Raw genomic sequence first — 11,868 nt, forward strand, 5'->3', positions numbered from 1 at the left:
ATTGGAGCTGCAACTGCCCGCCTGTTACAGCAAGTCTGGATCCCTGACCCACTCACCGTGGCAGGGAATCAAACCTGCATCCTCATGATTACTAGTTGGATTCATTTCCTCTGAGCCACAACAGGAACTCTCTGTTTTGTTTTAGCCTTCCTGCTGGACTCAGGAGATTCTGAGATTTCTTCTTTCCTTACAGTGTGAAACTGATTTGATTATAAGGGCTTGAGGTTTAAGAGAATCGGCATTTAAAGAGTTTATGGGTCTAGAAATTTGCAAGGTGAGGGGTAAAGTAGTACAAATAACAGACGACCTGTCTCTTATTCATTCTTACAACAATGAATGGTCCTAGGGGTTTCCTGGTGGCCCAGTGGGTTAAGGATCTGGCAGTGTCCTACTGTGGCTCAGGTTGCTGCTGTGACACAGGTTCAATCTCCGGCCCGGAAACTTCTGCATGCCGTGGACCCAGTCAAAAAAAAAGCAGAGTGGTCCTAAACTTCAGGATGCATAGCAATCATCTAGAGAGCTTCTTAAAAATTCAGCTTTCCAAATCTCGGCCTCTGAGATTTTAAATAATTTGGTTTGGCTTGATGCTAAAAGCTGCATTTTTAGGAAGCACTTCAGATGGTAGAGTTCAATGAGACTCCTTGGAAATTAAAAGCATAATTTCTGGGTTCAGAAATCTGGGTGAAGTTCAATTTATCTTTGCCACTTATCCACTGCATGCTCGTGGGTAAGTTATTAGTGTCTCTTAATTTTATTCCTCTGTCTTGTGTCTTATAGTAAGGATTGACAAAGATAATTCAGTTATACATTTAGTACTTTTGTTTATGCTAAAAATTATTACTGGAGTTCCCACTGTGGCACAGTGGGTTAATGGTCCAGCTTGTCTCTCTAGAGGTATCAGTTTGATTGCCAGCCTGGCACAGAGGGTTTAGGATCCGGTGTTGCTACAGCTGTGGTGTTGGTTGAGGCTTCAGCTTAGATTTGATCCCTAGTCCAGGAACTTCCATACGTCTAAGGGGCAGTTGGAAAAAAAAAAGTTACTATTGTATACCTATTCAAAGCCAAGCATTATGTAAGGCACTAAGAATGCCATTATCAAAAGGAAAGAAACAGGCTGATCTAGTGGTAACACAGGCTTTCTATCTGCTGCCACCCTAGTCTGTTTGTCCCTTTGCAGAGCTGGCAACTTTGTGTTCAGAGCTCAGCTCATCCTCCTCTCTTGTGAGGCCTTTCCTGACCACAGGGTCTAAAAGGGACCCCCACCCACCCAGCCACTCTATCACATTTATTTTCTTCTTAATATGTATCACCATCTTAAATCATTGTGCATATCTATGGACTCATTTATTACGTTTTCTGCCACTAGAGCTGAAATTTCCCAGAGGACCTTGTTTGTTTTGTTCTCAACTTTTGCTGCCAGCCTCCAGGACAGAGTGTGGCAGCGTACACAATCAGACTTACTGGATAAAGAAATGAATGAAATGTCTAGTGAGGAAGTATATGTGTGAACAGTTACTCATAAAACAATGTGCTAAGTGTTATGGAAAGGGAATGTTGCCTGCCATTCCAGTGAACAAAGAATAGGAACTGCCATCAAGCCGCCACTGCAGCCACTGGTTCCCCCACTCCCCTACCCCACCATGGTGTGTGCCCTGAGGGGAATTTAGGATGGAGAAAAACAGGAAACATTCTGTGCTCTGGATACTGGCCCTAGAAAGTTAAGATGCATATCTAAGGAATAATTTCAATGAGCCCCAGACTTTTGCATCTTCACATACATAGAAAAACACTGAGGTCATTAGAGATGTCTGTTTTTTGTAATTAGTAGTGATTAAAAAAAATTTTTTTTTGATTGTGCCTGCAGCATGTGGACGTTGCCAGGCCAGGAATAAAATCTGAGACACAGCTCTAACCAGAGCCACAAGCAGTGATAACACTGGATGCTTAACCTGCTGAGCCACTAGGAAACTTCAGCAGTAATCTTTTGATGTTTGACTACGTGTTTTCTTGATTTTTTTTTTTTAGGCAAAAACTCCTATATATCCTGGCTCCTCCCTTACTCTAAGGAGCAGTTCGTCAGACCTTTCTAAGAGGCTATAGTCCTCAGTGAGTCCCCAAATAAAACTTAACTCTCGACTTTCAGGTTGTGCATTTTCCCCTGACCTACAGTGTCAGGGGTTTTGGAAGCTGTACCATACAGGAAATCCCAGGCTATGTTACTGTAAGATAAAGCAACAAAGTCTCCCACTTTTCTGAAAACCTGTAGGATGCAGAACTTTTTGAGACAAGGATGACCTGCTGGAATGGGTATTAGATCTTGCTAGACCTCATCTCCTGAGGCAGTGCAGAGAAGCACTGTATTTTTTTTTTTTTTTTCCTAAACCAGCTCTATAGGACAGGGTGGTTAGAAGAAGGAAAGCCGAACATATGAAAAATGCCTTTTATAACCAAAGTTAATAGATCCCTAAGGTGTCCCTGCTGCTGATGTAGACTTGCCTGCTGCACAGCAAAACTAATTTACTGACACTAGGCTGTGGCGAAGGAAGTTATAGTGGTTATTGCAGGGCGCAGACAGGAATACAGGTGGCTTGTGCTTGAAAGACCCAAACTCCCTGATGGCATTCAGGAAGGGCTTTTATTTTTTACTTTTATTTGCTTTTTAGGGCCGCACTCACGGCATATGGAAGCTCCCAGGCTAGGGGTTGGTTGAATTGGGGCTACAGCTGCCGGCCTACACCACAGCCACAGCAACACAGGATCCAAGTGGTGATTTCGACCTACACCACAGCTCATGGCAATGCCGGATCCTTAACCCTCTGAGTGAGGCCAGGGATCAAACACGCATCCTCATGGATCCTGGTTGGATTTGTTTCTGTGGAGCCACAATAGGAACTCTCAGGGAAGGGCTTTTAAAGGCTACATTTGAGGTGACAGTGGCCAGGGGCATGCCTTTCTTCTGATTGGTTGGTGGTGAGGTAACAGGGTGATGTTTCAGGGATCTTAATCATCAACCTTCTAGGGTCTTTGTGCTTCTGCTCAGCAGGTAGCCACCATCTTCCACCTGAGTGGCAGGTGTTAATTTCTGTAGAGCCACTCAAAGATATGCATCAGATCATCATGTATATCCATTGAGGGGGAACCAGGGCTGTTTTATCACTGAAGTATTGTTTCTTGCTGGCTTCTCCTTTGTTTCTGTGTTCCCTCATCTCCCTAATTAGTAACTGATTGAGTCTGCTCTATGGAAGTCAGGGAAGGCCTTGAAGACCAAAGCCTTTTTCTACCAACAAGAAAGTGCAGACACACAGGGGCTTTTGTACCAGGGAGGTTTCTTGCAGGGTCCTGCTTGGTTTCATCCCCAGAGCTGGGCTATCTCAGAATTAGGCTGAATCTGTTAGAATTACAGCGTGGAGAAGAGTCTCAGAGTCTGCTCGAGGCAGATCTCTGGGGAGAAATGTTAGGTACTTGTTTCTCCTTATCTTCAAGATAAGGTACACTATGTGCAACTATGAAAGAATACATCTTTCTTCTACCTCCAACATCTTGATTGTATGTTTGATTAAAGTATTAATATGGTCTTTTTTTTTTTTTTTTTTTGTCTTTTTAGGGACAGACCCTTGGCATATGGAGGTTCCCAGGCTAGGGGTCTAATTGGAGCTACAGCTGCTGGCCTACACCACAGCCACAGCAACGCCAGATCTGAGCCGTGTCTGCAAATTATGCCATAGGTCATGGCAACGCCAGATCCTTAACCCACTGAGTGAGGCCAGGGATTGAACCTGCAACCTCATCGTTCCTAGTCAGATTCGTTTCCGCTGCACCACGACGGAAACTCCTTAATATGGTCTTTGTGGATGGAAGCTAATTTTAACAAACTTCTGTGCCTATAAATCACATGAAATATGCCACAAGTAGGTGGAACTGATAACCTGATAGCTCAGGCCTGACAGGGATAGATCATTCTATCTAGTGGGTTGTCGTCTTTCGAATGATCTTTGAATAAAGTCCTTTGATTAAACAAAGGAACTGAGTGCAATTGCTCTAAAGTTGCTCTCTCCAAGATGATAGCCACTAGCCACATGTGGCTACTTAGACTTGAATTAAAAATTCTATTGGACAATGTTGCTCAAGCGGTGAAGATTTCCGCCCCAGGTTACACAGAGTGACTTTGGAAAGAACAATATGGTAAACTCTCTCTTGGGTGCCAGGGAGGGAGCAAGACTGAGGGATTCTTTTTATGGGATTCCCAAAGTCTAGGAGGGAGGGAAATCAGACAAAGCAGCCTGCAGAGTTGTTCTATTCCATCAGGGGCTGCAAAGACAGTTAGGTTAGGCTAAAGTAATATGGGCTTGTGGAAGCTATTTGCTGCTGTACTAGGGCTTAGATCAAAAACTTGACGCTTTAGAAATTTGACTTTGTGCTGTTTGCAATTACATTCCTCTTAACATTTTCTTTTTTGAAAACAGTAACATATTTAATCTGTATATCAGCAAGCAAAGTAAAAGAAAAAACAAACATTTATTTTTCTGTATTCACATCAACAACACTGCTGACACCAAATGTGGATTTTTCCATACCAGGCATTTTCCCAATTCTTTTCTTTTTTCTTCCTTTTTTGGCTGCACCTGTGGCATATGGAAGTTCCCAGGCCAGGGACTGAATCTAAGCTAAAGCTTTGACCTATGCCACAGCTGTGGCAATGACAGATCGTTAACCCACTGTGCAGGGCTGGGGCACTGGCAACACCACAGAGACAAGCAGGATCATTAATCCACTGTGCCATGGCTGGAGCTCCATTTTCCCAGTTCTTGGTGTACACCAACGGGTGTCCTATAATTTAACTCAATTCTGACATGAACTGCCCTGAGTTAGTGCAGATCCCACAGGTTAAGGCTCAGTCCCATAAGACCTTCCCCTCCCCCTACCTTACATGCCAATCTCAAGTTCAGGTTGTCACTTGTGCTTCTGATGACCAGCTACAAAGTGGAGGTTTACGAGATCCCCTCCTCAGGTTTAAAATTTGCTGGAATTGTTCATAGAAGCCAGGAAAACAGTTTACTTACTAGTGTTAAAAAAGAAATAATAGGCCCCAAATGAAGTCACTTATGCTAAGACTAAGACTCAATTCCTAATTGGTCAGTGTGGAATTTTCTGGCCGGCAACCACAAGGTGCTTTCTGTCCCCCAAAGGAAGATGTGGTAATGTGTTACGAAGACCCTTTCTTTTCTTTTCTTTTTTTTTTTAGTGGTTTTTATTTTTGCATTATAGTTGGTTTATAGTGTTCTGTCACAAAGACCCTTTTTATCTCCCATAGGTAGGTTACTTAAAGCTGAAATCTTTTTTATGATTTTCTTGTCTTGCCTTTAAAAACATTTCCCTTTCTGTAGCCCTTTGGGGCTCCTCTCTGCTTGATAATTGGGATGCTGCCTGATTCACAAATTGTTTAATAAAGCCAATTAGATCTTTAAAATTTACTCTGTTGAACTGTTGTTCTTTAACACTAGATTACTGGTTTATTATAAAAGGATAAAATTTAGAACAGTCCTAGAGAAGAGATGCATGGGTGAGATACAGGGGAAGGGACAGAGAGCTTCCATGCCCTCTTCAGGTGCATCATTTTCCCAGCATCTGGATGTGATTAACAACTCCTAAGTTCTGTGAGCCCCTTCGGTTAGTTTTTTTTTTTTTTTTTTTTTTAAACATTGTGGCCTTATTATACAGGCATAACTGATCATATAATTGGCCACTGGTGACTAAATTCAATCTCCAGCCCCTCTCCCCTCCCTAGATCTGGAAATCTCCCCACCTTGAAATCAAATGATTAGTTCACTTGGCATACAGTTCCTATCCTTAGGAGCTTTCCAAAAGTCACTTCATTAACTCCAGCGTGGCTGAAAGGGGCTTGTTACCAATAACAAAAGATGCCTGGAGATATTTTATTTATTGCTCTGGAGATATTTCAGGAAATGGGAACAAAAACAAACATTATAACAAAAGATGATCCTATTGCTCTTACCACTTAGGAAATAACCAGGGTTTAAGGAGCTCTGTGCCAAGAACAGGAGATGAAGAACAAATATATATTTCTTTCTTTCTTTCTTTCTTTTTTTTTTTTTTTTTTGTCTTTTCTAGGGCCACACCTGCGGCACATGGAGGTTCCAAGGCTAGGGGTCTAATCAGAGCTGTAGCCCCCGGACTACACCAGAGTCACAGCAACACGGGATCTGAGCTGCATCTGCGACCCACACCACAGTCACGGCAACATCAGATCCTTAACCCACTGAGCAAGGCCAGGGATTGAACCCTCAACCTAATGGTTCCTAGTCTGATTCATTAACCACTGAGCCATGACAGGAACTCCAAGAACAAATATATATATTTCTTATTATATCACACTATCATACAAGGAAAGGGGATTATGGCCATGCCAGGGCCAAAGTTTTAAAGGTGGAGCTGTCTTATGCACTAAAAGAGAAGACAGATCTGAAGGAAGAGGTGAAAAATATAAGGGAAAAGAAACTCTTCTTTCCTATGCAGGAATTTTTTTTCTTTTCCTTTTCTTTTCCTTCTTTTTTTACAGCTGCACCTGTGGCATACAGAAGTTCCTGGGCTAGAGGTTGAATCAGAGCTTCAGCTGCTGGCCTGTGCCACAGCCACAGTGATGCTTATGGCAATGCTGGATCTTTAACCCACTGAGCAAGGCCAGGGATCAAACCAGCATCTTCACAGAGACTACCTCAGGTCCTTAACCTGTTGAGCCACAACACAAATTTCTTTAGAACAGTCGTTCTCTTTGGAGGTTTTGTGTTTCTTTTGATAAAGAATATCATTTCTGGAGTTCCCGTCGTGGCGCAGTGGTTAACGAATCCGACTAGGAACCATGAGGTTGCGGGTTCGGTCCCTGCCCTTGCTCAGTGGGTTAACGATCCGGCGTTGCCGTGAGCTGTGGTGTAGGTTGCAGACGCGCTCGGATCCCGCGTTGCTGTGGCTCTGGCGTAGGCCGGTGGCTACAGCTCCGATTAGACCCCTAGCCTGGAAACCTCCATATGCCGTGGGAGCGGCCCAAGAAATAGCAACAACAACAACAACAACAACAACAAAAAAAGACAAAAAAGACAAAAAAAAAAAAAAAAAGAATATCATTTCTAACTGTAAGGAGATAATACTGTAAAATCATGGGTTTTGCTTATAAAGGCACTTTCTTGCCCTTCCACTTTCCCATTGTTTTATAATGTTGAGGGCTGAAGGGTAGCAGAATACGCCACCCTGAAATATGCCACTTTAGCATAAGGATTCTCTTGAGCTGAAGGCAACTGAGAAGAAGATACAAGAAAAGCTCTCTGTCCTCCCCCTCTTTGCCTCAGCAGGACAGAAAGGTCCTCTTTACCCAGGGAGGAGAGAAGAACTCCAGATCCACATCAGCCCAGAGGGGACACCAGAGGAATCTACCAACAGACTTTACTAACTGGCCCTTATTTTTTCATTAATTTTTCATATGTTTATCTTCTCACAACATACTGCCTTGGAAACTCAAAGTTCTCCTCTGTATTATTACTATTAAAATGTATTGCTTTGATAAGATGTATTGTTTTTTTTTTTTTTTTTTTTTTTTTTTTTTTTTTTGTTGTTGTTGTTGTTGTTGCTATTTCTTGGGCCGCTCCCGCGGCATATGGAGGTTCCCAGGCTAGGGGTTGAATCGGAGCTGTAGCCACCGGCCTACGCCAGAGCCACAGCAACGCGGGATCCGAGCCGCGTCTGCAACCTACACCACAGCTCACGGCAACGCCGGATCGTTAACCCACTGAGCAAGGGCAGGGACCGAACCCGCAACCTCATGGTTCCTAGTCGGATTCGTTAACCACTGCGCCACGATGGGAACTCCCCAGATAAGATGTATTGTTAAAAACAAGACAACAGACCCAAAATGGAGTCGCTTATGTTAACTTAATTACAGTTTTGACTTTCCTAGAAATGCAATCTTAAACCAGTCAGTCAGGGATTGCCGGATCAGTATTTGTTAGGTAATCTGCCTGCTAGGCCCCTGCCATCCCAAGGGAAAATGACCTTGCCTTAACCAATCTGCTTTTTTGTCTAGTGTAATTTCCTTGTTCCTTTTCCCTTCTGCCTATAAAAGTTTATTTTGTATAGCTCCTCAGAGCACATTTCTATCTGTTGGTTGGATGTTGCCCAACTCATGAATTGTTGAATAAAGCCAATAAGGTCTTTACATTTTACTCGAATTTCACTTTTTAACATCATACAAGCCCAAGTTCTAACTAGCCTTTTGAGTTACTCATAACTAAGTGCGCCCCTGTGCCTCTGGGAATGCACATGTTAAGAAACTTCCGTTTGTTTTTCTCTTGTTAACCTAATTAACAGGGCCTATGTTAGTCTAATTTAAGGGCCAATGAACTTAGGAGTAGAGAAGGACAGTTTTTCTCTTCCAACAGCGTTTTATTAATAAGGCTTACTCTGACTTCAGCTTCAGCTGATAAACTGGATTTACTCTCTGAGAGCCATCTGAATTGCAGTCCCTCCAGCACATGCCCTAAATATTGAGGCTCTGTGGTTTGCCCAACTTCTAATTAATTATTCAGAGAAATGGGGGAAGCAGACATAGTTAATTGCCAGGATTAACATAGTTAATAGGAGCAAATATTTACTGAATATTTATTTACTGTTTATTGAGAACTATGTTAAGCATGATTTTTTTTTTTTTTTTTTTTTTTGCCTTTTTAGGGTCGCACTCATGCATATGGAGGCTCCCAGGCTACAGGTTGAATCAGAGCTACGGCCACTGGCCTACACAACAGTTACAGCAATGAGGGATCCTAGCCATGTCTGCAACCTACACCATAGCTCATGGCAACGACAGATCCTTAACCCACTGAGCAAGGCCAGGTATCCTGAGTTCTCATGGATACTAGTTGGGTTTGTTACCACTGAGCCAGGATGGGAACTCCTTAAGTGCTAAATGTTAACATCATCTCATTTAACTCTCCACAACCTGTCAATGAAGAATGTCACTCAAGCCATCAGCTCTAAAAGGTCTAGTCATTAGCCACTGCCGCTTCTGACCTTTGACACACCCTGAAAGGAGTTCAGGCTATAGATCAGGAGTGAGGCACTCTGTGCACTGGGAAAACAGGCAGAATAGGCCTGCAGATACATATTTTCAGGAGAAAATTTTATGAACCCAATTTCTTGCATCTTCCCATACTTAGGAAAGCACTAAAATTATTAAAATAAGCACTAAGATAGCTGTGCCTCGTGACTGACAGTAACTTTCTACCAAGATGTATGCTTGATTATAGGTGCCCCTTCTCCAAAATCACATACATGCTGACCTCCTCCCTGAGCAGTTCCTCACAGCTACCTGAGAGGCTATCTCGTGGGCTATAGCTCTCAGTAAGTCCCCAAATAAAACTGAAACTCACAGCTATCACGTTGTGCATTTTTACCACAGTTAACAACCCAGGACAAAGAAAAGGAAAATGAGGTTGTCAGACTAACTTGTCCTGTATTGGATAAATTATAAACAGCAGACAGAAGGTTCAAACCCAGGACTGACTCCAGAGCCTGCACACTTATCCACTATTCTGGACATGACTATTTACATATATTAATATTCTGATTTTAAATGTTGAAATCAACACTAGTATTAGCAATTTTTCCATTGACAGATCAGTCAAAAATGTGTCAATGATTATAGAATCATAAACTGAACACAGAAGACCTCTTCTTGCTCTTTTAAGCAGTCCAGAAAGCTTTAGTTCATTATATTGGTGTTTGACTTTGCAGGTCTCAGAAAAGGATGCATTCAGTAAGTGAATTTGGTGTTTTTCAGTTCTTTTTCTTTCCCCCTTTGGGAGTTCCTGTGAAGATGCTAATGATGCTAGTTGACATGGATCAAAGGCAGACAAAACAGAAGGGAGAGACTACTGGAAGAAGCCTAGCTAACAGAATAGAACCCCCCTGAGGAATGCACTCCTAAATAATTAAAAAGCATCAGCCTAGCCTTTAAAGTGTGAAGTTGAATACCAGTGAGAAAGCTACCCTCCTATTCACTGATGAGGCAGGGAGAAAAGTTCAACTTGTCAGAGAAAATGACACTTGCTTTATGATATAGAAATAGGAACCAGCCTGGTTATCCATTCCTCTTTTTTTCCCCCTCAGCAACATAAGAGGGTTTAGACTGAACTTAAGTTCAGATAACAGTACAAATCTCAATGGGTGTGACTAGGAATATATCTTTTCAGATGGATTGTAAATCTTTCTGAGGACATGGATTATATCTCTTTTTTCTAGAATTAAGCAAGGTTTTGCTCATGACTAAGAGCCAGCACACGATTTGGTTCCAGTTTACTTTTTTTTTTTTTTTAAGGGCCACACTCACGATATATGGAGATTCCTAGGCCAGGGGTTGAATTGGAGCTACAGCTGCTGGCCTACACCACAGCCATAGCAACGCCAGATCCGAGCCACATCTGCAACCTACACCACAGCTCATGGCAACGCCGGATCGTTAACCCACTGAATAAGGCCAGGGATCGAACCTACATCCTCATGGATGCTAGTCAGATTCGTTAACCACTGAGCCACCACGGGAACTCCTGGTTCCAGTGTGAACACAAACAACAAATGAAAACTAAGGAAGGTTTACTTGCTGTTTTAGGAATTTTGCTTGAGTGGCTAGGATAGTTTAAAGTTACTAATAAGTTGAAAAAGTACCTGGTTATATGCTACTTGCAGCTGAAAGTGCGATGAGCTAGGTCTGTTAGATCAGATTCACCTAAAATAAAAGGGCAGCAGGAGTTCTCTTGTGGCACAGTGGGTTAAGGATCTGGCATTGTCACTGCAGTGGCTTGGGTTGCTGCTGTGACCTGGTTTGATCCCTGGCCAGGGTAATTTCCACAAGCCTCTGGCATGGGAAAAAAACAAAACAAAACAAAAAACGCGGCAAAAGCCAGAAACTAAGGTGGACCTTATTTTTCAAAAAGGTTAAAACACTAAATACAAGTAACTAATTCCACTTGTTAAAATACAAAACCTTAAACCTTCATTTTCTTCTGCAAAATAAATCGGAAGGGGTAGAGTTTGAACCAGGCACCAGGCAATGCTCTTTCAGGCCTTTCAGCACTGACATTCTGGGATAGTTCAACAACAGGTTCAAGATGCTAGGTTGGGAGTAGCACGCTGCTAAACTTGATCGTATACTCTATGCAATTTAATCGACTTTCTCACCCCACGCCCACCCCCAGCTCTTTTAAGACTATCAGATTCACCGAAGAATACCTACAATTGACTAACTACAATTCAAAAAATGTGGAGGAGCCCAATAAATGTCTGCTGAATGAATACCTGAGGTTTGATTCTATCGCTCTTATTAATAAGCGTCCCCAAGTCTAGATCCTAAAGCCAGTTCAGGACCGGGTAAAGTCGAGCTCCCCCACTCCGCCCCACACCTCCCACCCCCAATAACCACGTCTAAACTGGTGCCCGCTCAGACACTGATCGGGTGGTTCCAACTTTGGGGCAACCTGACTTGCTCCAATGATCTGGGACGGATCGCAGTTAGCGCCCTTAACAGAATTAGGACCGAACAAGTACTGAACCCGGAGAGCGCCAGACATTGCCCTATAGCAGATCTAAATAGTATATGTTTGAGAACGTGAGTGAACCAAAGAGACTCCAAACCTCGGAGTAGCTTCGCTATTGGCTGTAAAGCCTCTCCCGGTCTTCCTCCCGCACTATCTTGTTGCTAGAGCAACTGTGGGCGTCACCAACCTGACGGCGGAAATGGAACAAAAAGAGTACACGTCTCCAGCACAGGGAAAGATCCGTTGCGCAGGCGCACTAGCTTTCTCTGGC

The 11,868-nt window shown here is 42.9% G+C and overlaps 1 protein-coding gene across 2 annotated transcripts in view; it reads right to left on the reverse strand.

Moving 5' to 3' along the window:
- The window catches only part of ABHD4 (abhydrolase domain containing 4, N-acyl phospholipase B), a 35,421-nt gene extending 23,575 nt beyond the window's left edge, over positions 1 to 11,846 (reverse strand). For both annotated transcript variants that reach the window (XM_021099270.2, XM_084969254.1), the window contains exon 1: positions 11,695 to 11,846. The gene's annotated coding sequence lies outside the window, so the exon portion shown is untranslated. The remainder of the gene's footprint in view (positions 1 to 11,694) is intronic.
- Between the last annotated feature and the right edge of the window lie 22 nt (positions 11,847 to 11,868).

The sequence above is a fragment of the Sus scrofa genome, chromosome 7, assembly GCF_054392235.1.
Source record: "Sus scrofa isolate SSC_HxYL_T2T_F1_AM1 chromosome 7, Sscrofa_HxYL_maternal_Yorkshire_Landrace_v2.0, whole genome shotgun sequence".
NCBI classification, from domain to species: Eukaryota; Metazoa; Chordata; class Mammalia; order Artiodactyla; family Suidae; genus Sus; species Sus scrofa.